General features: G+C 39.8%; 1 long non-coding RNA gene across 1 annotated transcript; it reads left to right on the top strand.

Annotated features, from left to right (window-relative positions):
- The first annotated feature begins 810 nt into the window (after positions 1-810).
- On the top strand, positions 811-21,816 carry LOC144378574 (uncharacterized). The gene is made up of 2 exons (XR_013440392.1): positions 811-1,362; positions 20,388-21,816. It is a non-coding gene; the product is annotated as an uncharacterized LOC144378574 (long non-coding RNA).
- Positions 21,817-24,833: the final 3,017 nt, after the last annotated feature.

Genomic DNA, 24,833 nt, shown 5'->3' with positions numbered 1-24,833 from the left:
ATTGGACCACTAGGAACCTACATTAAAATGTACAATGTAAACTAGGAAGCATTATGATAGAAGTGCAAAAAAAAAAGTTTTATTTTTCTGCATTAACCTATATATTTAAATTATAGAGTATAATTTAAGCTGCGCTACTCTAAAATACATTTTTTTCATGAATGTGCCTTCAATTTTCTCTAGTAGCTTATATTTATTCATGCTCATTGCTTTATAGCATTTTGGGTTTTATTTTTGCTTGCTCGTTTTGTTGCATGCCTTTTGTTTGTGTGTGGTTTTGTTGTGGTTATTGTTGTTTTGGGTTCTGGAGAATAAACTCAGCAATGATGCCTGTAATGTGTTCATTATAACATTCTCCTTGCACATGTGAGGCAAGCTTTTTATCCTTGAGCTATATGTCCATCAATATAACATTTTAAATAGAATTTCACTGCAAAAATGTAATGTGACATTTTTTTAATCTTTTTAAAATTTTATTTGTTCTTTCTAGTTATCCATGACAGTAAAATGTATTTTGACATATTATATATACATAGAGTACAATTTCCCATTCTTGTGGTTGTACACAATATGGAGTTACACTGGTCAGCTATTCATATATGGTAATGCAAAATTTAAGTTACCAAAAATATTTGCTTTTAAATAAAATAACCAGGGGGCTGGGGATGTGGCTCAAGTGGTAGCGCGCTCGCCTAGCATGCGTGCGGCCCGGGTTCGATCCCCAGCAGCACCACATACCAACAATGATGTTGTGTCCGCCGAGAATTAAGAAAAAATAAATAAATGTTAAAAAAAAAAAAAAAATTAAATAAAATAACCATTCTGTTGATGACCATTTGGATAATTTTAAATTTTTTGCATATTGCAGTAAACTTTCTTCTGCACAGCTGATGGAAGTGAAATATGTTAATAATACCATTGTGCCAATTGTGGTTTTAACTTCACTTATTTCTCTGATTGGCAGTGAGGTTGAACATCTTTTACTTATCGGCAATTTGGGATTCTATACATTTTTTATACTTCCTTTCCTTGAAATCTAGTACATGACAGGTAGAGAGACACCTCCCATAAGTAGCTGATTCTCCTCACCATGACCATGTTGCTTGGTTTGCTAACACTAGTATGAGTTCCTACCTTCTAGGTTCGTATCACCTGTGCAAGTGGGTGGTGGGTTCTAAAGCATTTGGTTTTTGGTAGACCTAGTAGTATCTGTGATGCCTGCAATGTGTTCATTATAACACTCTCCTAAAACTCTTTTAACACAGATTTAGTCTGCAGGATTGAACCTTAACATTACTCCACTGGAGCCCTGTGAAGTCTTCAAGATGGACGAGAGGCTTTTCATGGACACCCAAGTTGTGGGTAGGTATGGGGAGGTAGCCAACGCCTCGTTAGGGGGTTCTTCTTCCTGCCAAGGAGACTGTAAACCACCTGAGAAATTAAAGTCTAGAATAATTAGTGAAGAACAAAAGACAAAGTCAGAATTAGGTTTAAAGAATTGGAATACCTGATAGGTCCAGTCCACAAAGGAGCTGGAGCTAGACAATTAGAAAATAGCTCCTGTGGTTTATTTAAGGGGGTACATCAAAGGCAGGGGTAAGGTTTCAAGGGTGGAGTCTTGCTTCATGATTCTTGTAGTCAACACATTGATTGGCATCTTGGCAGGTCACACTTATCTCAGAGGGGCTGTGTGGCTGGGTGGTCACCCCATTTCCAGTGTTGTGTGGGACTAGGCAGAGCAGAATAGGGCTCACAATGTCTCTGGGCTGTCAACCAGAGGAAATGTCCACTGAACGTTCCCAGACACCAGATTATCCTATTCACTAGGCAACCATGTGCAACACAGTCCACACACATTTCACAGACAGCTCTCAAGAGGTAAAGTTCCACTCGAAAAAGATGAACCATTCTCAAGCATGATATTTGTTCTTTGCTAACTTGAAGCATCACCTGTACATCAAGACCTTTGCTGCCCAGATCCACCTGTAAACTAGACCCTCTTAGATATCATCAACAATTGGGTGCAGTTACATCAAGTTTGCTCCTCCCCTTTGGAACACCAACTTGGATCCACTGGCTAGCGCCTTGTGGGACAGAGCCAGAGCCATATCATGTTTCTGAGTCTGACTTTAGCCTCCACTTTCCAAAAACTAGACACTGAGATCTGCATGTTCTGAGGCTGCCTTGCTAGAATTTGGTATCCTTTTTCCTCAGCTATAAATGTCCCAATTAAATACCATTTTTTTTTATCAAGTTCAACTTTCAAGCAAATGAGACTTGTTTTGCTTCTTTGAAAGCAAACATGAGAAGATGACAGTGCTACACATCTTTATTAAAAGATAAAGTGGGACTCTCTTCTATCCAATTGGCCCTTACGAATTATAGGGTTTTTTTTGTTTTTTGGTCTGGGGCATAAAAATGTTTCAATCCAAGCTAGATACTCATTTTAAATCACTTTGGTGATGTTAGGCAAGTATCTCTTTTAACATTTAGATAAGAAAAAGATCAAGTCTGATACTTCAATCGATTTTTATATCTTAGGTCAGCATATTTCTTCTGATTTGGATATGTGGAAATTCTGTGGCATTTCATTTACAAAATGGGTCATTCAGTAAGACAGCAATGTGGACAGAAAGTTCTATAGAACACCACAGCATGAGAAAGCAAGTGATTTTCTGCCAAGCTCACTCCAGGTACTCAAACATGGCCCAGTTCTACACTAGAAGAGAAAAGCACAACAATCCTCTAATCCTGTTTTTATGCACAAAACTGTACCCCCAACTGCTGCCCTTGACTTCTTTTCCCAACCCCTGCTTTTCAAGAGCCTGACTATATTCTTAGATCCCATTTGTCTTAAGTATGTTACACAGATTCTGAAATTCTGAGAAAGGAACCACTGTTCCTTTAGGAAATGTTCCAATGTCACTTAGAACAAATCATTTACAAGCTCTAAGTGGTTTTATAATATATCTTAGGGGAAAAAAAAGATCAAGTTGCACATCAGGAAGCTTTCAGAGAGAACATAATCACAGCAAATCACCAGTTGTGTTTTATTACCTTGGCAGAACAAATGAAGAAGAAATATTTGTTCCCATAAAAGCACAGAATTCTGAGATTTGACTTGGTGGATAGTGAAAGGATTCTGACCACTAACCTCTGCAATATGACCTTTTTCATATTTTTGGGATTCAAGTCTCAACCCTGAAGTTAGAGGATTAGCCACAGTTCTGAATTCTTGAGGTTTGGATAGTGCATGCAAAAGCATTAAAAAGTGAACAATGGTTTCTTAAAAGCAAGTTTGAAAGAATTTTTTTTTTAAAAAAAAGGCTTTCTATAGTTGTTTTACTATTAACTTGGCCACCTTCATTTTTATGTAAGCTTTGAGTGTAGATTGCCCTGACACAAGTGTTCCAATTCAGTGTTCTCATACAAAGGTGATATTTCTTAAGGATAGAGAGTGAGATACACATGGCCCTGTGCCTAGCTGGAGGTGGGGAGGCATAAGTTTTATGTACTGATCAAACTCTGGCAGCACACCATAAAAATTCATGGGACACCCTTTTGCCATGCACGCAGATGCAGAACCACTGCCTGAGGTTTAGCTTGAAAAACCAGCTGCTCCTGTCTAACAAGGAGACCACAGTTGGCCAAGGGTCTCAGCTGATCAGTGTAGGTCAGTTTTTCCAAGTGCCTCACAAACAAGCGATGAGTTTAATAGTATATGGACAGAGCATCAGCTAAAAAAATTATGTGGCTCCTTTTGAAATTTTCTTGAATTCTTCTGATTGCGTGGAGAGAAAATTTCAGTTTAGTTCTGCTAAGATTTTGCCATCTCTCCTCTTAAGAGCAATGAGTAAGAGATAGAGGGTAGAGAGAGAAGGAGAGAGAAAATCATGACTGCCCGTTCTTTTATTACATAATCTCGAAGTGACATCTTAACCACTGTACCATATTCTATAGTCCAGCCAACACTAGGGCATGGATACCCGTAGGCAGGAATTTGGGCCTCCTCAAAGGTGCCTACCCCAGGGATAAACTGCAATGACCTGTTTTCTTCCTTTTCCCCAGTGAATAAGGTACTCCATAAAGGTGGTGAGACTGTCTTGCTCATTGTCGTATCCCTAGCACTGGATACAGTGTCTGAAACAGCTCAAAGTTTCCCTGGAGGAAAAAAGTAAGGAAAGAAAAATGGAAGGGAAGGAGGAAGGGAAGCCAAGTGAAAAGATGAGACCAGGATGATCTGCTAAGTTTTAAAGAGCAGGGGATGTTTGCTTGTTGCTTGGAAATGCTGGAGATTGAACCTAGGACTTCGTGCATGCTGGGCAAGCACTCAACCACTGAGCTGCATCCCCAGCTCCAGGGGATGACTCTTTAGGGAAGGAAAGCTCAACCATAAGAAGCATTCTAGGGAGCAGAGTCAGTACTGTCTCTTCCCTTATTCTGGACATAAATGAGCTTCCAAGGAAATGGAAGCAACTCTGAGAAGAGACAATACCCCCCCACCCTGCTTCCAAGATAGACTGCATGGATAATGAGCAGTTGAGCTTCAAAACAACACGGCGGTCACCCATGGAGAAACCACCCTAGTTGGAGTCCTTAATTGTAGAGAAATGGGCTCTTCTCTAATTGCTAGTGATGTTGAACATTTTTTCATGTATTTGTTGATTGATTGTACATCATCTTCTGGAAAGTGTCTCTTCAGGTCCTTGGCCCATTTATTGATTGTTTTTTTTTTTTTTTGGTGTTTAGTTTTTTGAGTTATTTATATATCCTAGAGATTAGTGCTCTATCTGATGTGTGAGGGGTAAAGATTTGCTCCCAAAATTAGACTCTCTATTCACTTCACAGATTACTTCTTTTGCTGAGAAGAAACTTTTTAGTTTGAGTCCATCCCATTTATTGATTCTTTATTTTAACTCTTACATCACAGGAGTCGAATAAAATCATGGCATTTGCAGGTAAATGGATGGAGTTAGAGAAGATAATGCTAAGTGAAGTTAGCCAATCCCACAAAAACAAATGCCAAATGTTTTCTTTGATATAAGGAGGCTGAATCATAGTGGGATAGGGAGAAGGAGCATGGGAGGAATAGATGAACTCTAGATAGGGCAGAAGGGTTGGAGGGGAAGGGAGGGGGCATGGGGTTATTAATGATGGTGGAATGTGATGGTCATTACTATCCAAAGTACAGGTATGAAGACACGAATTGGTTAGTTGGCCCTGTTGTTTTGGGACCTGTGGGAAGGCAGCATATCCCAGCAAGGAGTGTGTGGTGGAGCAGAGCCATCCACCCCTCGAAGGAAATCAAGAAAGAAAAGAGAGCAAAGAATCCCACAATCCCCCCCCCAACCCCCCCCACTCCCTTTTTTTTTTTTTTTTTTGGTACCAGGGATTGAACTCAGGGGCACTCAACCACTGACCCACCTCCCCAGTGGCATGAAACAACAGTTTTATTTTTTGCTCATATCCATCATGACTTAACTGGAGGCTTTGTTCCATGTTGTTCCTTTGAAATGTTTAACATGGAACATGGAATTTCTTTCTCAACGTCCGAGACTGCCTATTTCCATACCTTTGCTGAGATAAGGATTTAGATATCTCTATAAAGTTGCCAAGCTAGTCCATGAAAAAAAATGATTTATTCTTGTGTTAATTACCAATTGTAGTCATCAATGCTCTCCATCAAATAACTGACTTTCCTTTTTAAATTCTCTTCAAACACAAAGAAGGATTGAATATCATGGCCCTTAGTGTTAGGTGGGGTCCATGTGACATGTTCTGATCAGTGAGTTGTGCATAGGAAGGACATGTCCTCCTTCTGGGCTGAGTATTCCAGAGCTGGTACAAGATCCTCCAGAGCCCTCTTGTATACTTGCAAACGATTACTAGCAGTGTTTCAGAAAGTAGCCAATGTCTCATAATTGATTAAGATGGAAAATTAATTCCATGTTAATTGTTTCAGTTAAGCCAGATGGATATGAGCAAAAAATAAAACTATTGTTTTAAGCCACTAAAATTTGGGGTTGAGTGTTACAGCAGCATTACCTAGACCATCCAACTAAAATATTAAATATCTTTGATTATTACCAAGATTCAACCCATTTTCTTTTGTCTATGGACTTTTGTGATTTTTCTGCTCATGTCTTTACATGTTAACTTTTTAAGCTTATGACCCTCAGCTACACAGTTGTTAAGGTTGGGCATGATGGTTGCTGAGGTATTATTAAGGAGAAAGATTCAAATCTGTGAAATACAACATAAAGGTCTACCATAGACAATAGATCTAAATGTCTCAGGCCAATATTCCTTAAATGGGAATTTGTGGAATCTGTTTTCAAGGATTTGCAAATACTTCACCTTAGAGGTATTTTGTTTGTTTTTTAAGTGATGTATTTTCACTTTAATGATAATGTCAAAAAAATAACATAAGTATATTCTGGATCATTAAAATGGCTACTTTATACCTGCTATTTATCTCTGTGACCCAACTAGATTCTTATGGGTGTTAAGAATCCATACTTTTATGCACACTGACTAGTAAGAAAAGAACAAATGTGGACCTTGTACATAAGTAATGATTTTTGTACCAAGGTGTGTGTGTGTGTGGTGGTGGTGGTGGTGATAATGTCTGAGCATATCATCCACTGTAAGAACAGAGGTTTCATAGCAGAAAAAGTAAAGAAACGTGTGAAAGTGTTGAGTCATCTTGTAGCCTGCATCAGCAGAAGCAGGCTCTACCCAGAAAGTCTGGCACAGCACTTGGCACCATTTTTACATTGTCATTTGTCTCAGTTATGGCCCTTTGCTTGCAAACAACAGGAACAGATTCTATCAAACTGGAGCAAAAAAGAGCTGACTCAAATCATTCAAGACCATGCAGAATTTAAAACAAAACAATAAGAACAAAACAAACAAATTAAAAAAAAAAAAAAAGCAAACCCAACAACCTGAACAAACCAGACTTAGAAAGAACCACACCAAGGGACCTCCAGGGATCTCAGTACCAGGAATTCCTGGATGAGTCTATTTTGGAGGCTGCCAATAGGATGACTCAGCCCCAATCTTCTTTCTGTGTGTCTTCATGTTGTAGAGTCCAATGCCTGACTTCATTGGGTCATATGCTTTCGATTCAGCTGTGGTGGAGGAGAAAATGTTTGGAATTCCAAAATGCACAAGACATCCAGATGCCTGATTGGAGGAGGGGAAAAGTTACATATTCTCCAAATATGTGCAAGACATTAAGACACTTTTTTTTTTCTAGAAGTTCTCTATGGGATTTGATCTTTTCTGGGTAGAGGAGTACATGGGAACTCTTATAAAAGACTTTTCTTATCATATAAAGCAGACTGAAATGAATATCCAGAGAAGTATTCAGGAAAAAAACATAAATTAAAAGAGCAACGCCTAGGCGGAGGAGAATGTTTAAAAAGGAAGTACTTCTCCATGAAGAGAAGGGAGGAAAGGAAGGAAGACAGATAGAGCTGATTCTGGCTGTGTGAGGCAGTCTTGGTCATATTCAAAGGAACAACTGCCATCTATGGTCAAAAGGGAATTTAACTCTTTGCTTAGACTCTTGGCAAAGTATTGAACTTTTTAATATAGTTCCAAACCCTTTAAAATACAGGTTTGTGGGCTGGAGTGTAGCTCAGTGGTAGATTACTTGCCTAGCATGCAGAGATCCCCAGCACCAGAAAGAAAGAAATACACTTTAGACACTTTTCTTGCTACTGAGTTCTATCATGTACTCTGTAAGATTTTCTTTTCCTTTTTTTTTTTTTTTTTGTACTGAGGATTAAAGTCAGGGGTGCATTACCACTGAGCTACATCTCTAGACCTTTTTATTTGTTGTTTTATCTTAAGACCGGATCTCACTAAGTTGCTTAGGGGCTAGCTAAATTGTTGATACTGGCCTTGAACTCTCCATCCTCTTGCCTTAGCCTCCTGAGTTGCTGGGATTAAAAGCATGTGCTACCACGCTGCTGTCATGCACTCTGAAGTGGCTCTCCAAAAGCATTTTCCCCACTCTACTTCAGGAAGCTCAGCTTGATCTCCTTAGTGGTGCTTCTGTTCCTTATATTAATTGAATACCTCTGGATTCTTTTTTATTCCTTTTTTTTTTAATATGGAATTTTAGGAGTGTGCCATTGTATCCAGGCAGGATGGTGAACTTTTTTTTTTTTTTTTTTTTTTGAGAGAGAGAGAGAGAGAGAGAGAGAGAGAGAGAAATTTTTTTTAATATTTATTTTTTAGTTTTCGGCGGACACAACATCTTTATTTGTATGTGGTGCTGAGGATCGAACCCGGGCCGCACGCACGCCAGGCGAGCGTGTTACTGCTTGAGCCACATCCCCAGCCCTGGATTCTCTTTTAAAACCATACCTTATAATCCAGCTTCTGCTTCTGCACAAGGAAGTACTTAGGAAATAACCCAGAAACCAACATGGGGGCTCGATAATGAGTGGGATTCCTTTCTCATTGCCCTGGAACAATAATTATATGTTACTAGCATTTTTTCATTTTCATTTAATTCTGAATATTTTCTAATTTCCCTGGGAATTCCTTTTTAAAACAAATTTTTTTTTTTAGTTGTGGATGGGCACAATACCTTTATTTATTTTTATGTGGTGCTGAGGATTGAACTCAGTGCCTCACACATGCAAGGCTAGCGCTCTACCGCTGAGCCACACCCTCATCCCTGTGAATTCCTTTTTGATCCAAGATTATTTAGAAGTATGTAATTTAATTTGTAAATATTGAAGGATCTTCCAGTAGCATTTCTGTTCTTAATAATATCTACTTTATTCCAGGTATGAATCAAAGACATATTTTTGCATTCTGCTTTTTGGGGGTGGAATGTTCAACTTGACCATTAGGTCAAGTTGGTGATCTTAAATTAATGACAATCTAGCTTTAAATAATATACTATGATCCTGACCCCTCCCTCTCATCTTTGATGCCTCTATTGTTCTACCCTTTATGTATGTCATGTACACTTATGGTGATGATACTAGCTGATCACCCAACGTTTTTTAATTTGTTCTTTTTAGATATTGTTATGGTTTGGCTGTGAGGTGTCCCCCAGAAGCTCACGTGTGAGACAATGCAAGGTTCAAGGGAGAAATAATTGGGTTATGAGAGTCTTAACTCAAGCAGTGAATTAATCCCCTGCTAGGGATTAACTGAGTGGTAACTGAAGTGGTAGGGTGTGGCTGGAGGAAGTGGGAATTGGGGTGTGGCTTTGGTGTATATATTTGTATCTGGAGAGAGAAGTCTCTCCCTGCTTCTTGATCACCATGATGTGAGCTGCTTTCTTCTGTCACACACTCTGCCGTGACGTTCAGCCTCATCTTGAGCCCCAAGAAATGGAGCCAGCCTTCTATAGACTGAGAATTCTGAAACCGTGAGCCCTCCTCTATAGTTGTTCTGGTCAGATTCTTTAGTCACAGCAGGAAAAAAAAATAAAAAGCTGACTAAAACAGAAATACATGGCAATAGAGTATGTCTTGACATATAATACATACATGGAATATAATTTACCATTCTTGAGGTTGTATATGATGTCGAGTTACATTGGTCACGTATTCATATATGAACATAGGAAAGTTATGTTCGATTCATTCTACTTTCTTTCCTATTCCCATCCCCCTCCCTTCCCTTCATTCCCCTTTGTCTAATCCAATGACCTTCTATCCCCTGCCCCATTATTGTGTGTTAGAACCCACATATCAGAGAGAACATTCAGGCTTTGGTTTTTTTTGGAATTGGCTTATTTCACCGATCCTCAACTTTTTAGAGCAATTAGAACTTTAAATAGAATTTCCTATTGACCTTCCATTTATGACATTTCCAGCACTCTTTTTTTCTTTCTGTAACTCCACATTTGTTTGATATAATATTACTTCTGCATGAAGAGATTCCTGTCACATTTTTAGGAGCATAGATCTGCTTATAATTCATCCTTTTGGTCTTGGCTTCTTGAAAAATGTCTTCATTTACCCTTAATTTTTGAGTTGATTTGCATAGACCCTGACAACATGACCACAGCACCTCTTATCTTTGTCTCTGTGTAATGGGTGTTTTTTTTCTGATTGATTTCAAGATTTTTCTCCATATTTGGCTTTCAGTAGTCTGAATTGAATGTGTCTAGTGTTGGTTTTGTTTGTGGAACAGCTGTTTCTTAGAGTGGTCCTTTTCACACTTTAAGGTGCTTGCCCAATCTCCCAGGTTCCTGTTGGAATACAGATTTGATTGAATGGCCTGTGCTTAGACCTAAGTTTCTGCATTTCAAACAAGCTACTTATAAAAACAAGGTAGGCGAGGCATTAGCTGTCAAGGGAAAGGAGATCAGTTTACCCACCAGCAATTTCTGAATTCATATCTCTCACTGATCAAATGCATCAGTGTGGGAGACCAACCTTACACGTGACTGGGTTACACTCCCTGGCTGGGTGTTGAGGCGCTCAGTCACAGAAATGTGCCAGAGCTTTCCCCACCCTTCTTGGGTGGGAGGGTCGGTGTCTCCTGCATGGGTGTGTCTTGCTCCAGCCCCAAGGGTGAAGCTATGCTCATCTGTTCCTCTGTAATATAACCCCTTGCCCTGTTTAGGATAGAATCTTCCATGGAAGTGCCTTGTGTGTGTCCCCTTCTTTTACTGTGCCCTTGGGTGTGGCCTACCCAGGTGTCAGTCAACCTGCTGTCAGTGGACACCATGAAGATAGACTCAGCCCCTTGAAACCTGACCTCTTGTCTCATTTAAATAACTTCTCCTCAATAAAAGGGGTCAGCGCGTGCTCTCACTCTCTCTCGCTCTTTCTGTGGACCCTTAAGGTCAGAGGAGCCATCACAGTGACCCCAAAGAAAAAGGTATTTGTGTCTCTTGTGTGGTTATTTCATGCAGCCCAGTTAGCCCAGTTTATCTGGAGTGACCCCTGAGCCTTTTAGTAGGGAGAACAGAAACCAGGCACATCAGATAGGGTGTTAATACCTCACCCAATTGCCATATTTCTGGGCTGTATTACCAGTACCTTTAGTGTGACAGCTACCCTCTCTGAACATGTGTAAATGATGACCCCAAAGGAGAGAGACAAGAGCATAGGAGGCTGAAGGAACTGTTGGTTTTGAACAAGGAGAAATGACAGCCACAGGAAAGATACAAGTCATAAGCAGGATAAATAGTAAGGGACCACGAAACAGAGTCCAGTACCAAAGGGAAGGCCATTAGAGGCATGACCGGGAAGTGGACACAACACATCTATTCACATCCCATATGGCAAAAAGTGAATCCTATGGCCGGATTTAGCTGCCAGAAAGACCAAGAAGGATTACTTTAGCTAGGAAATCATGTGTACTTCCAAAACTTCGTAGTATTAAAAGAGAACAGATTATCCATCGGCTGACAGTCTTTGCCACAACAATGCGTAGGACTCTTCTCTATGGCCGGACCATGCCTGCATGCTAAGAACATTTCCCCTACCTTCAGCAAGAGCTGAATGTCGGGTACTGACCAGATGAAGCAGAGTTTCTGACTGTGACTGGGATTGAGCACATCACAGACAATTTGTTCCACACTCTCTACACTGCTAAATTGCCTCCAGAAATATACCCATATTGTGCTTATAACCCCTAAATTCTAAAGCACAAGGCCTGTCCATTGGAGCTGAGTAGATTCTCCATTATTCCTTCCAACTTGGGTCCCAGATAAACAGATCTTTCAGAAACAAAGTTCATGATACTTAGATGTCCCCTGATATAGTAACAGTACCTGTGTTGGAACTAAATTTTCTGGCACAAAATTTAGATGCCTGCCTTGTCAAAAAACTAACCGACATTCATAGGGAGGCAGCATCAAGGATTAGTGACAGGTCTCCATGGAAGTACTCAAGTAATACCAAGTTGAACAAATCTAGTCGCCTCCTGCACCTGGAAAGCCAATACTTCAGCACTTGCTTTTTTATAAGACAGGAAGAATAGTTTTATAGTGGCCAGGTTTTTAACTGGATTGAATGCACTTCATAAATCTCCAATTACAACTTTTTTTTTCTTTTTCCAAATAGAACTTCCAAACCATTATATGTAACTATAGAAGACCCTTTGAAAAAACTATTCCCAAATATTCTAGGGAATTGACAACACAGTGGTTGGTTGACATCTAACTAGCATTAACTTACACTCAGGGTGTCATTATAATTTCAATTATTAAAAATATCTTAACACTAGATACAAAAATAAAGTCAGAAAGGCATATACAGGAAAGCAGACATTGCTAAAGAATCATATATCTTGTTATGAGAAACAAAGGAATAACATCCCCATTTTATAAATAGTTCTATAAATTAAAATGAAAGATAACCACTAGAATTCGTAGAAGGCAAACAAAGGATATGAATAAGGAAATGCAAATGGCCAATAATAAGTCGGAGGAAAAAAAATCAACTTCACTAATTGCTTAGAAATGTATATTTAGCAAGGTCTGGTGACTCATGGTTAAAATCCCAGAAACTGGGCTGGGGATGTGGCTCAAGCGGTAGCGCGCTCGCCTGGCATGCGTGCGGCCCGGGTTCGATCCTCAGCACCACATACAAATGAAGATGTTGTGTCTGCCAATAACTAAAAAATAAATATTAAAAAAATTCTCTCTATATCTCTCCCTCTCTCTCTCTCTCTCTCTCACTCTCTCTTTAAAAAAAAAAAAAAAACCCAGAAACTCGGGAGGCTAAGGTAGGAGGATTACAAGTTCAAGGCCAACCTAGGTAACTTGGGGAGACTCTGTCTCAAAATAAAGAAACAACAAGAGGTCTTGGGGTGTAGCTCAGTAGTAAAGTCTCCCAGTTTTGATCCCTAGTACCAAAAAAAATGTATATGTAAATTCTTATAAATTATTACTCTAGAAAATTTCAAAAAATTTAAAAATTATAGTACAAATTGTTACCGAGGATTTGCGTTTTGTTTTATTTTGTTTTGGTACCACGGACTGAACTCAGGTGAACTTGACCACTGAGCCACATTCCCAGCTCTATTTTGTATTTTATTTAGAGACAGGGTCTCACTGAGTTGCTTAGCATCTTGCTTTTGCTGAAGCTGGCTTTGAACTCACAATCCTCCTGCCTCAGCCTCCCAAGCTGCTGGGATTACAGTTGTGCGCCACCATGCCTAGCATCAAGGGAATTTTTAGTGGCACAAACAGGGCTGGGGATATAGCTTAGTTGGTACAATGTTTGCCTAGCATTGCATGAGGCCCTGGGTTCAATCCCCAATACTACCAGAAAACAACAACAACAACAAAAAGACACAAACAATAGTCAGCATGCATTATTATGCATAAAATTAATTGCATAAAAATTAATTATTTTTGCATAAAAATATTATTGCATAAAAATTAATAATTTATTCCATATATAGGTTTTATCTGAAAAGCTTAGAGACTTAAAGATAAGGGCTCATTCTTACAAGCAATAATAGTGTATTTTTAAAACAATTTTTTTGTTTTAGTTGTAAATGAACATGATATCTTTATTTTTATTTATTTATTTTTATGTAGTGCTGAGGATCAAACCCAAGGCCTTATACATGCGAGGCAAGCACCTCTACCACCAAGCTACAACCCCAGTCCATAATAGTGTAATTTTTACTACAGAAATGTCCTAAGAAAAAAACACTGTTATTCTTTTATATTATTTTTTACTGAGAAATAATTCATTTTAAATAGTATAAAATTTATTGTTAAAAAGTACAATTCAGTAGCTTTTAGAATATTCACAGACCTCTGCAACAATAACAACTAATTCTGCAAATTTTCGCCTCCATTAGCCAAAAGTTACTGTTTCCCCCTCCACCCAACTAGAAACCACTAATCCACTTTCTGTCTCCAGAGACTGGCCTATCGAAGAAATTTTATATGTATGGAATCATATAATATGTGGCCTTTTATGTCTTGCTTCTTTCACGTAGCATAATGTTTTCAAGATTCACACACATTATAGAATGGATAAATGCTTCATTCTTTTTTTAATTTTTTAATTTTTTATTTGTTCTAATTAGTTTTACATGATAGCAATATGCTTTTCAATTCATTGTACACAAATAGAATACAATTTTTCACTTCTCTGGTTGTCCATGAAGTAAGGTCATACCATTTGTTCAATCATACAGGTACCTAGGGTAATGATGTCCTTCTCATTCCATCATCTTTTCTACCCCCATTCCCCCTCCCCTCCCCTCCTTTTCTTTGCCCAATCCAAAGTTCCTTCACTAGTTCCATGCACCACCACCACCACCCCTATTATGTATTAGCATCCACTTATCAGAAAAAACATTTGTCCTTTGGGTTTGGGGGATTGGCTTACTTTGCTTAGCATGATATTCTTTACCTCCATCCATTTACCTGTAAATGCCTTTATTTTATTCTCTTTTAATGTTGTGTAATATTCCATTGTGTATATATGCCACAGTTTCTTTATCCATTCATCTATAGAATGGCATCTAGTTTGGTTCCACAGTTTGGGAATTGTGAATTGTGCTGCTATAAACACTGATGTGGCTGTGTCCCTGTAGTATGCTGTTTTTAAGTCCTTTGGGTATAGACCAAGGAGTGGGATATAAATGCTTCATTCTTTTTATGGCTGAAGAAAATTCTATTGTATGGATAGAGCACATTTTCTTGATTCATGGGTATTTGGGTGTTTTCTAGTTTGGGCTATTATAAATAATATCACTATGAACATGACATACATGGCCATATGTGGACATAAGTTCTCCTTGTTTAATTAGTTTAGTGGTTAGCTGATGATTGGACAAAGATTTCCTTACATGCTAGAACCAATAATTCTCCCCCTCTGTGTCAAAGGGCTCTGTGAGCATGTGGGGACACACATTTAACACTCAATCAGTTTTCTACTCTGCCTTAGCCTTCACTCCCTGCCACTGTAGTCCCTCAAGATTAGTCAGAGGTGAGAATTCAGGACCTTCTTCATTCTTCCCTGAGTTTGAGTGAAGCCCTGGGCTACACACAATTCCATTTATGTGTATAGGTCCCCTGTCCCCAGGAATGCATCAGAATATATCAAAGCCCTCTATGGACATGTTGTTTCTGTTTTTCTTTTTAAATTTTTTTTATTAGCCTATTGTTTGCCCCATTGATTGTCTCCCTCCTGAGGCAATCACGATATTAAAGAATTGCCTCTGATTATGTTTAATAAACACCTCTGGAGAAGAGGCTTTTGCATTGCATGAACCACAACTCAAATCAAATAAAGATTATCTTGCAAATGATGGCTCCAAAAATATCACAAGACAGGTTAAATAATGACCGTTTTCTGGGAATGGGACTGAGATGGAGCTTCAACACCATTTTGCCACTTCAGTGGCTGCCAGACTGCTGGTTTCCATTGTGACCATGGGCTGTTGGTTTTCAAGACTCTTGCAGAATTTCGAAGCAGAGAATGGAAATAGAATAACTTGAAATGCAGCAAATCTCACTCTTACGAGAATTCAACCATTTTTCTCTAATCAGTGTTTCCCAATGTTTGGCTGTTTTCTAGAGTTCTGGAAAACTCTATTCTAACAATTTTTGCACTGTTCATTGTTTTTATGGAGCAGAGGAATCTAAGGGTCTTTACTGCACCATTTCAGTGATGTGACTGTCTTGTAACCTCTGATACAAGTATAACCAACAATTCTATGGATTAGCATTATTACAGTTAGTCACCAATTATCTCTGAGTTTCCAAGTCATTTAAATTATAATTATTTTTCTATCCCTTTATTTTCTCCAAGGTCTTTGCTTTCCTTTTTTATATTAAGTAAAATTCTTGCTGCTTCTACTTGAAGTTGCTTGTACATCAAGCTCTTTCTATCCAGGAGAATCAGCTGTTCCACAGTATTAGAACAAATGGATCTTGGAGGATCAGAAACTAAGTAGTATGAAGGCAGAGTTGCCGGATTATCTAATACAAATAGAGGATAGCTGGTTAAATTTGAACTTCAGATAACAACAACAGCAAATTCAAAGTTGCCTTGGTGTCTAGTATTTTATGTGAAGACTACATTGTAAGTAAGTTGTAAATAGAGATGACCTATAAAGGAATTCTCAGATGGCTCAATTGGTTGGTATTCTTTATTTTCTTTACTATTAAGCTACATTGAAGCCCTTTCTAGTCCTTAAGAGATAAAGAGTTTTGACTAATACAGGTTTAGATATGCCAGTCTGGCACAGCACAATCCTATCTGTGTTTTTCATTCATTCAACAAACATATTTATGATGGTCTACTTATAATACTAACCAGGTCTTATAGTCTATCCACCTAGAGTTTTAGTTTCAGCTCAGCTCCTGGGAAAACACAAACATAAACCAAATATGTTCATGGAAGGTCTCAAAAAACCAGAACACCTAAATCAGGAGAACAAACTTAGTAAGGTTAAGGATTTTCAGATAGATGATAAGTAGATAATAGGTAGAGATAGATTAATGAATTTAGGTACTGTGATTCAATGCCATGATATAGTTAGTTCCATAACATAAAATTTATTATTCACCAACAACAACCAACTACCAAACTGACTTGTACAGAGAGTTGGTAATTTGGAATCTCATTGTCACTGGACACTCAAGAAAGGCTCAGATAAAAATAATTTCTCAAAAAGATGTTGTAGGGCTGAGGGTACAGCTCAGTTGGTAGAGTGCTTGTCTAGCATGTACAAGCCCCTGGGGGGCATTGCAGAAAAGTATGGAAAAATATGTATACACCCTCCAGACATAGGTAAGTCTTTGAAGAATCTCTTTGAGCCTCAGAGCGTATTTTTGCCCTTGGTAACATACAATTTTAACCCACTACAATTCTCTTACTTAATCATTCAAGAAATAATTTCACCCATTTTTTTTTTTTGAGAGAGAGAGAGAGAGAGAATTTTAATTTTTTTTTTTTTTTTTTTTTTTTTTTTTTAGTTTTCAGTGGACACAACATCTTTGTTTGTATGTGGTGCTGAGGATTGAACCCGGGCTGCACGCATGCCAGGCGAGCACGCTACCGCTTGAGCCACATCCCCAGCCCTCACTCATTATTTTTTAAATGGGGTAAAAAAGCAAATGCAACCTCATTTTGTTTTAAGAGTATAAAAACAGATAAATGCAATTTAATAAATAGTGTTCTCTTCATGTGAGCTCTTCAACAAAAATGAAACAAACCAGGTGTCTGTGATTTCTATTTAATCACTGCTGGCCATTATATAGGTCTTGTTTGGGGTTAGGGAAGGGCCTTTTGTTCCCTTTGGACATAAATATAGTCAGTGCACTAACAATTATGTACACTCAAACTTGATTACTTTAAATTTGATTTCCATCTGTACTGTAAATAGGGTACTTTTTGTCTCCATATGTTTATTATTTTTCTGTAATACTTAAGAGTTGCTTAAAAGTATACAAAATGTACAGGTACTAAAACATCTAATTATTCTTCCTCCTTTGGAAGGAAGGGGCTTCAGTTATTCCTCATGACTAGAACCATAATAAACAATATACCTATAATTTGTAACATAAATATTGCAATGTTAGTAACAACCTTGCAACCTTGTTTTTCAAAGTCCATTTTATTTTGATCAGTTCAGTATATTGTACTAATTATTCTAGGTCTTTTCATTATATGAAATCTACCATGTGTCAGAGATGATTTAATCTATTTAAGTGTTGAGCTGCTATCAGAACTTGTACATTTTACAGTAATTCAGAATTACAGAAAACAGTTCACCAGTGTTTAGTTTTATATTGAGGTGCTCAGGTTGGAATAAAATGGTATAAAAAGCAAAAAAAAAAAAAAAAAAGAAAAAGAAAAGAAAAAGAAAAAAGAAAGAAAGAAATAATTTTAAAGTATTCTTAAGAAATTGGGACCCATGGCCAGGCGTGATGGTGTACTTTTGTAATCCCAATGATTTGGGAGGCTGAAGCAGGAGGATTGCAAGTTCAAGGCCAGCCTGGGCAATTTAGTGAGACTTTGACTCAAAATAAAAAATAAAAAAAGGGTTGAGAATGTGGTTTAGTGGTTAAGCACCCCTGGGTTCAATCCTCAGAACCAAAAAAAAGAAAAAAGAAAACAGAAGGAAAGAAATTGGGACCCTTGGTACAAGGTGATTCCTATAGTATTTCCAACTCTAAATGCTTTTTCAGATTAACCACTTGTTGATCACCCACTCTGTCTAGCATCATACCATCATTTGTCTTTTCAGAATTCATTTATTTTGGGGCATCACTCACTCATTTTACCTTATAACTGCAATTGGCAACTTTGATGATGGAAACAAGCCTGAAGAGCCCAATTGTATTTGCCAATCTTTCTTTGTACTCCTGTTGCCTAAATGACCACACTCTGTTTCTCTCTGGTTTCTGTGCTGCTCAGCTTCTCATCACTACAACGAAGAACCTGAGATAAATAACTGATAAATAGAAAAGGGTTGTTGAACTCACAGTTTTGGAGCTTCCCAGTGGACCCATTGGTTTGGACCTCTGGTGAGCATGCTGGATGGCAGTAGTGGGGAGCGCATGGCAGAACTGCTTACCTTATGGCCTGAAAACAAGTCAGAGATGAAGGTCCAGGACCCCACAATTCCCTTTGGAGCACACCCTGGATGACCTCCCACTGTCCCCTCCCTCCACATGGTTCTCCCTTAGGGACCAAGTCTTTAACATATGGGTCTTTGATGGATATTAAACGTTCAAACTATAGCAGCTGCTTTTTAAGACACTGCCTCCATCTATTGTCACAGGACTAGCAACAGTATGAGACTCTGTGGTTTGGAGAGATAAATAAACAGGAGTGTGCCCCCCATGACCTAGACCCATTCAATGTCCAGGAGAGTCAAGCTGCCCACAAAACAGCAGTTTATGTAGAACAAGGTTGAAAGTGACATCTTCAACCTCTAATGGCACCAGCATTCCCTGTTATTAAAAGTCTAACCAGAATTCTTCTCTCAGCTGCTTAGTATCCAACATGGAGAAGAGAGACAGCATCCAACTTTCATAAAATGGAATCCATTTTCTTGCTTCTACCTGCTGCTGAGAACAGTAGAAGCCCTCTGCACAGGCTGAAAAATATGAGCTCTGAAGAGCTGAAAAGACCACGCACTCAAACAATGAATATACTTAGCAAGGCTACCACCTCCCCACCTGACACCCAGTTGACCAGATTTCCTGAGATTGCCATTCCATAGTCTTCTAATGGGGCTACTGCTGGGCAGTGGCAAGAGTGCACCTTTCTTTATGGGATCCATGTGGGGTAGCTCAATATACAGCATGTGGGAGACAAATCAAAAATAGAGATTTGGGTACTTGGAGTCAGAGTACTCATGGTCATACCTCAACATACAGTTTATATACCTGTCTCCTCTTCATTCAAATCTGCTCTAAATCACCTTCTTCTGGAGTCCCACCAGGACTAGTCTGTTAAAGACAGCTTGCTCCATTGCCCCCATCACTCTCAAGGTCACTCTCTTGTTTCTTATCGTTGATGTACTGATCACTGGTCTTTATTTTATTTATTTATTTATTTATTTATTTTGGTGATGGTGTTGGAGATGAAACCCCAGATCTTGTGCATGCTAAAAAGTGCTCTGCTACTGAGATACATACCCAGCCAAGCATCTCTTTTTAAAACCTAGAGGTTAGCATTCTTATCTCTTTGTAAGAAAGTGAGCTTCTCGACGGGCATGGTGGTGCATGCCTATAGTAGCAGCGATTCAGGAGGCTGATGCAGGAGGATTGCAAGTTCAAGGCTGGCTTTAGCAACTTAGTGAGGACCTAAGAAATTTAGCAAGACCTTGTCTCAAAATAATAACCAAAAAGGACTGGGTATGTGGCTCAGTGGTTAAGCACCCCTGGGTTCAATCCCCAGTACGGAAGGAAGGAAGGAAGAGAATGTAAGCTTCCTGAGAGCAGGAAGAGCTTATAAAGGGGGCTGGCAACTAGTAGTGAGTCAACAAATGTCTCCAAATAAATGAATATGTGTGTGTGTGTATATATATATATATATATGTGTGTGTGTGTGTGTGTGTGTGTGTGTGTGTGTGTGTGTGTATGACTACAATACATAATATATAAAAATTAATATATAATACATACATGAATGTGTGCATATGATGCAAATCTTAAAAATATGAACTCCTTAATGTAGTAGGTGAAGAAAAGACACCAAGAGCTAGAGAAAATATCCCTTTATTAAAATCTTCCTTGCCTGTTAAAGATCTACTGCTCCCATTAAGAGACGCGACATCAAAAGAGAAACAAAGGAAGCCAATTCTTGGCTTCTATGCTTTCTGATAACTTAAAGTATTTTCATGAATAATTTTGACAAATGGGATCTCTCTTTCTTTCTTTCTTTCTCCTTTTTTTTTTTTTTTTGCCTTAGGTGCCTTTATTAGAACTGCACCACCGAGATGTAGCTTCTTGAAGTCATAAAAATGGCCTACAGAGGGTGCTAGTTCACTTCAAAAGACTGAAATGAGGGAAGAGTTTTCTTTCAGGCCTGGGAAGAGTTTATAAAGCAAGCGGAGAAAGGGCCCAGTAAAAACAGAACGTCAAAGCAAAAAAAAAAAAAAGAAGAAAGTGATCTATGAAAATGCCTGGGGTATTTCCTCCCTGAGGAAAAGAATTCATTGCTCTTCAAATGTGAAGAGAGCCTTGCTGGGAGCAGCTGTAATTCCAAAGGAGGGAAAGTTGACAGGTCCCTGTTACATTCCACCCAGGCTTGATGCTAGGCCTTGGGGACTTCAAGACCAAGTGTGAGATGCCTGGAAGATTGTCCATGGAGGGTGTCCTCACAGACCCCTAACTGAGCACATCATTCCTGAAATTGACTCTCGCTTTCAGCATTTAGCAAGAGATAATGCACACCGAGGTGGGCCAAGGCAGATTGTTAGTTGAGAGTTTTGAAATATGGAGTTTGTCCCAGCAGGGACAAGGAAGTTGGCCGTTGGGAGGAGCCTCTTCAACATCTGGATCTGCCAAGAAATCCTGCTGAGAGGAAACAGAACCGCTCTCATGAAAGCTTTTGAATGTGCAAGAGTCCGGGCAGCTCTGAGCGTCTGTCCAGAGCTAAGGTCCAGGCTGGGGCCCGAGTACTCCAGCCATCACACTGCACTGATGAGATTCACACTTTTCAAAGAAAAGTTTTACTGTAAGTGCTGTGACACTTCTTACCATTATGTACGGTGTTTGTACTTATCTCTTCATGCTTTGGTCAGTTCAAGGTGGCCCAGTCACTTGACTGTGACATTCCATAGCTAAACTTTAAACAAAAATCAATAAAGGGCAAGGAATGGGTTTGTGAAAACAATCAGACACCTCCCTCAACTTAATGGAAAAGTTAGTCCAATCAGTTTGGCACTGGCCTCCTGAGCCCGTGGAGCCGAAGGACACTGGAAACCTCAGCAGCGTCCTCAGAAACAGTTTCCTCCTGACCCCCAGCCCTTCGGTCTCCTCCTCTTCTCTCTGAAGGCTGACCATAGAGGCTAAGAGCTCCTCTTCCCCAAGCAGATCTCAGAAACTAAAGCCCTTCCCAAAGCCAGCAGAAAGACCTAGAAAGGATCCTCTAGCCTCCTCCCCTTTCTGTGTAGGGGCTGGCTGGCAATAAATCCTCGGCCGCACCTTGCGTGATGGTCCGATAAGATCCTCTTCCAGAACAGACCCTGCCCCACAGCCAGGAGAAAGGAATGGCCTGCAGAGGGACCCAGGGGCACCAAACAGGGGGTCTGCTGAGGACCTCCCCACCCGCAACTAGTCTCTTGCCTGGAGGTCAGATCCCTTTTGTCTAATCACATAAAGAAACTCAAATTAAATGAAGCTGTTATGTCTTTCTTTTGTTATAGGGTGTCAGCCATGACCCATGGGAAGGGAAGGCATCCCATCTCCCCGCCTCTACACTCATAACCACTATGTGGGGAGTACTGTGACTCTGCCAGGGTCAGAGTTAACATAAGTCCACAGGCCAGGCAGGTACTAGAAATGAGCAAAGCAGGTCAGTTATGGGGACTGTTGCCCCATGGGGAAATGGAAACAATGTTTCTAGGTCCTGTTTTTCTTTTTTACTTTTCTTTTTTTTTCTTTTTTTGGTACCAGAGATTGAACTCAGGGGCACTCAACCACTGAGCCACATCCCCAGCCCTATTTTGTATTTGATTTAGAGACAGGGTCTTGCTGAATTGCTTAGCGCCTCGGCCACCTCCACGCCCCCCCCCCCAGCCTTTTTGCTGAGGCTGGCCTTAAACTTGGGATACTCCTGTCTCATCAGCCTCCCCAGCCTTTGGGATTATAGGCGTGCACCACAGTGCCTGGCAGGGGCCTTGTTTTTCAAGAAAAGCCAAAAGATCTATGTGATGGCTTCTATCCTCATTCTTTTAAAAAATAGCAATAACTAATTAAAATAAGTATTTTCAATATTGTTTGGATTGTATAAAAGAAATTTGGGGCTGAATCTGGTCCAGAAACTGTTTGGCAATGTCTGAGAATGGAATCAAGATAAGGCTCAAGATAGCTGGTAGATGACAAGTGTGTGTTTCCCAGACCCCGGCTTTTCTTGCCTATATCATTCTTAGATGCTCACACATACTGCTAAGCATCTATCCCTGGAATCCTTTCAACACTTGCAAACATAGTAAAATCCTTTTTTGAAAAATTGCAGTACGCTCATTAATCTTAGGTTTGAGGCGGCCATACAAACATGTTTCTGAAGGAAGCTAGACTTGGGGCTGGGGTTGTTCCAAAGAAATTCTCCCTCACTGCTTATAAAAAGTTCCAGAAGGAGTAAGAGGAGACTTTCTCCAAAAGGATTATTGCAAGGGAGAGAGAGGAGCCATTATAATAAGTGAAACCATTCACCATAGAGTCTGCTAGCATCCCAAGAGAGTCAAGCAAGTACAGTGACGCACACACACCTATCCCAGCAACTTGGTGGGCTGATGCAGTAGGATTCCGAGTTCAAGGTCAGCCTTGACAACTCAGACTGTCTCACAAAAACATATTTTTAAACAGCTGGAGATGTATCTCAGTGGTATAGCACTTGCCTGGTATACCCAAGGCCCTGGATTCAATCTTCAGCACTGAAGGGGAAGGAGAGGAAGAAGGAAAACAAAGAAAGAAATTTAAGTGAATCAAATAAGATTTTGCTTTCAGAGAGAGGAATAAACAAGAACTGGGTGTGGGAAAGTGGAATGAAGTGTAACTTGATGGGATAGTAGCTCAGTGAATGTTCTACGGGAGCTCAGCCTATTTGGGGAGGGCTACTAAGAAGGGGCTTTATGCTAGTTTAGTGTGGGCTCAAGTTCAGGGATCCGGGGGGAGGAGAAAAGATTAATTAAAGTGGTTAACAGGTATTTTGTTCTGATCAGTCAGTAGGGATAAATAATCATTTAGGAGACCAAGAATGAGAATTTGGCAGAACTATGTTTGGGTTGGTAAATAAGGGAGTATTATCTAAGTCCCACAGGGCTGGGTATTTCCTTGCAGTGAACCATATTCTAGAACATGAAGGGTGAGGGGCTTTTTTAAACTTTCAGATAAAATTCCACATTGTCAGAATATAAGGCCAAGGCCCTATGAGTGGGAATACACTTACTGCTGACCTCAGCTATTTGATTCCAAGATGGACGTGTCCCCTCTTGTCCCACTGGAAAGCAGGAAGGAAAGAAGGTAGAAAGGACCTGGTGCATGTGGGGAGGGACCAGCTGGTGTGCTGCTAAGGCCTGCTCTGCTCTGGGCACTCACTAGGAAGTGGAGATGGTTTGCTGAAGGCAGCAACTATGAGGAGTGACCTCAACTCCACCAAGATCAAGGGACCAGGTTCAGAGCTGGCAGGTCAAAGGGTGGCAGTCTCTGGTCCTTAAAGACCCTGGAAATTGCCTAGCATGGGTGAAGTCCTGGGTTCAATACCCAACACTGCAAGAAAGAAAGGGGTCAACAGGTGGCGGGTGGGGGGGTGGGGGGGAGTCAGACACCTCAGCTTGGGTGTGGTCCTGTAATCCCGGTTACTAGGGAGGCTCAGGCAGGTGGATCACTGCCAGCCTCAACAATTTAGTTAGTAAGACCCTGTCTCAAAAAAAAAAAAAAAGAAAAGAAAACCAACAGCCTGGGGATATAGCTCAGTGTTTGTGCTCTAGGTTCATTCTCAGTGCAGAAAAAAAAAAAGGGAAAGAAAGAAAGAAAGAAAAGAAAAGAAAGATACAGAAGATCCCTCTGATTTCACTCAAGTCAACCAAAAAGTCTCAGGAACTCAGAAGGCTGAGGTAGGAGGATTGCAAATTCAAGGCCAAACTTGGCAATTTAGTGAAGCCTTGCCTCAAAATAAGAAGGACTGGGGATATAGCTAAGTGATAGAGTGCCCCTTATTCAATCCCCAGTACCAAAAACAAACAACAACAACAACAACAAAAAAAAAAACCCAACTCAGAAAAGTCCCAGGAATCAGCTGATGGGAGCTAGTGGAAAACATTTTTTTTTTTTTTTAAATTACAATCTTGTGCTATTACTCACCTCTCATGTTTGTGAACTGGGAGATATTTGTTACATACATTTATAGAAATGGTGACATTCTATGTATGGATGTTGGATACCAAGGAATTTCTCTCTGTTTTTGTTTTTTTTTTTTTCCTACCAGGGATTGAACCCAGGAGCACTCAACCACTGAGTGCTCAGCCCCTTTTTATATTTTATTTAAAGAAAGAGTCTTGTTTTGAATTGCTTAGGGCCTTGCTAAATTGCTGAGGCTGGCTTTGAACTCACAATCCTCCTGCCTCAGCCTCCAGAGCTGCTGTGATTAATGGCATGCTCCACCACACCTGGTCAGGGAATTCTCTTCAGT

This window comes from Ictidomys tridecemlineatus, chromosome 6, assembly GCF_052094955.1.
Source record: "Ictidomys tridecemlineatus isolate mIctTri1 chromosome 6, mIctTri1.hap1, whole genome shotgun sequence".
Taxonomy (NCBI): Eukaryota; Metazoa; Chordata; class Mammalia; order Rodentia; family Sciuridae; genus Ictidomys; species Ictidomys tridecemlineatus.
The sequence above is the reverse complement of the archived record's forward strand: the minus strand, read 5'-3'. Positions and strand labels throughout refer to the sequence as shown.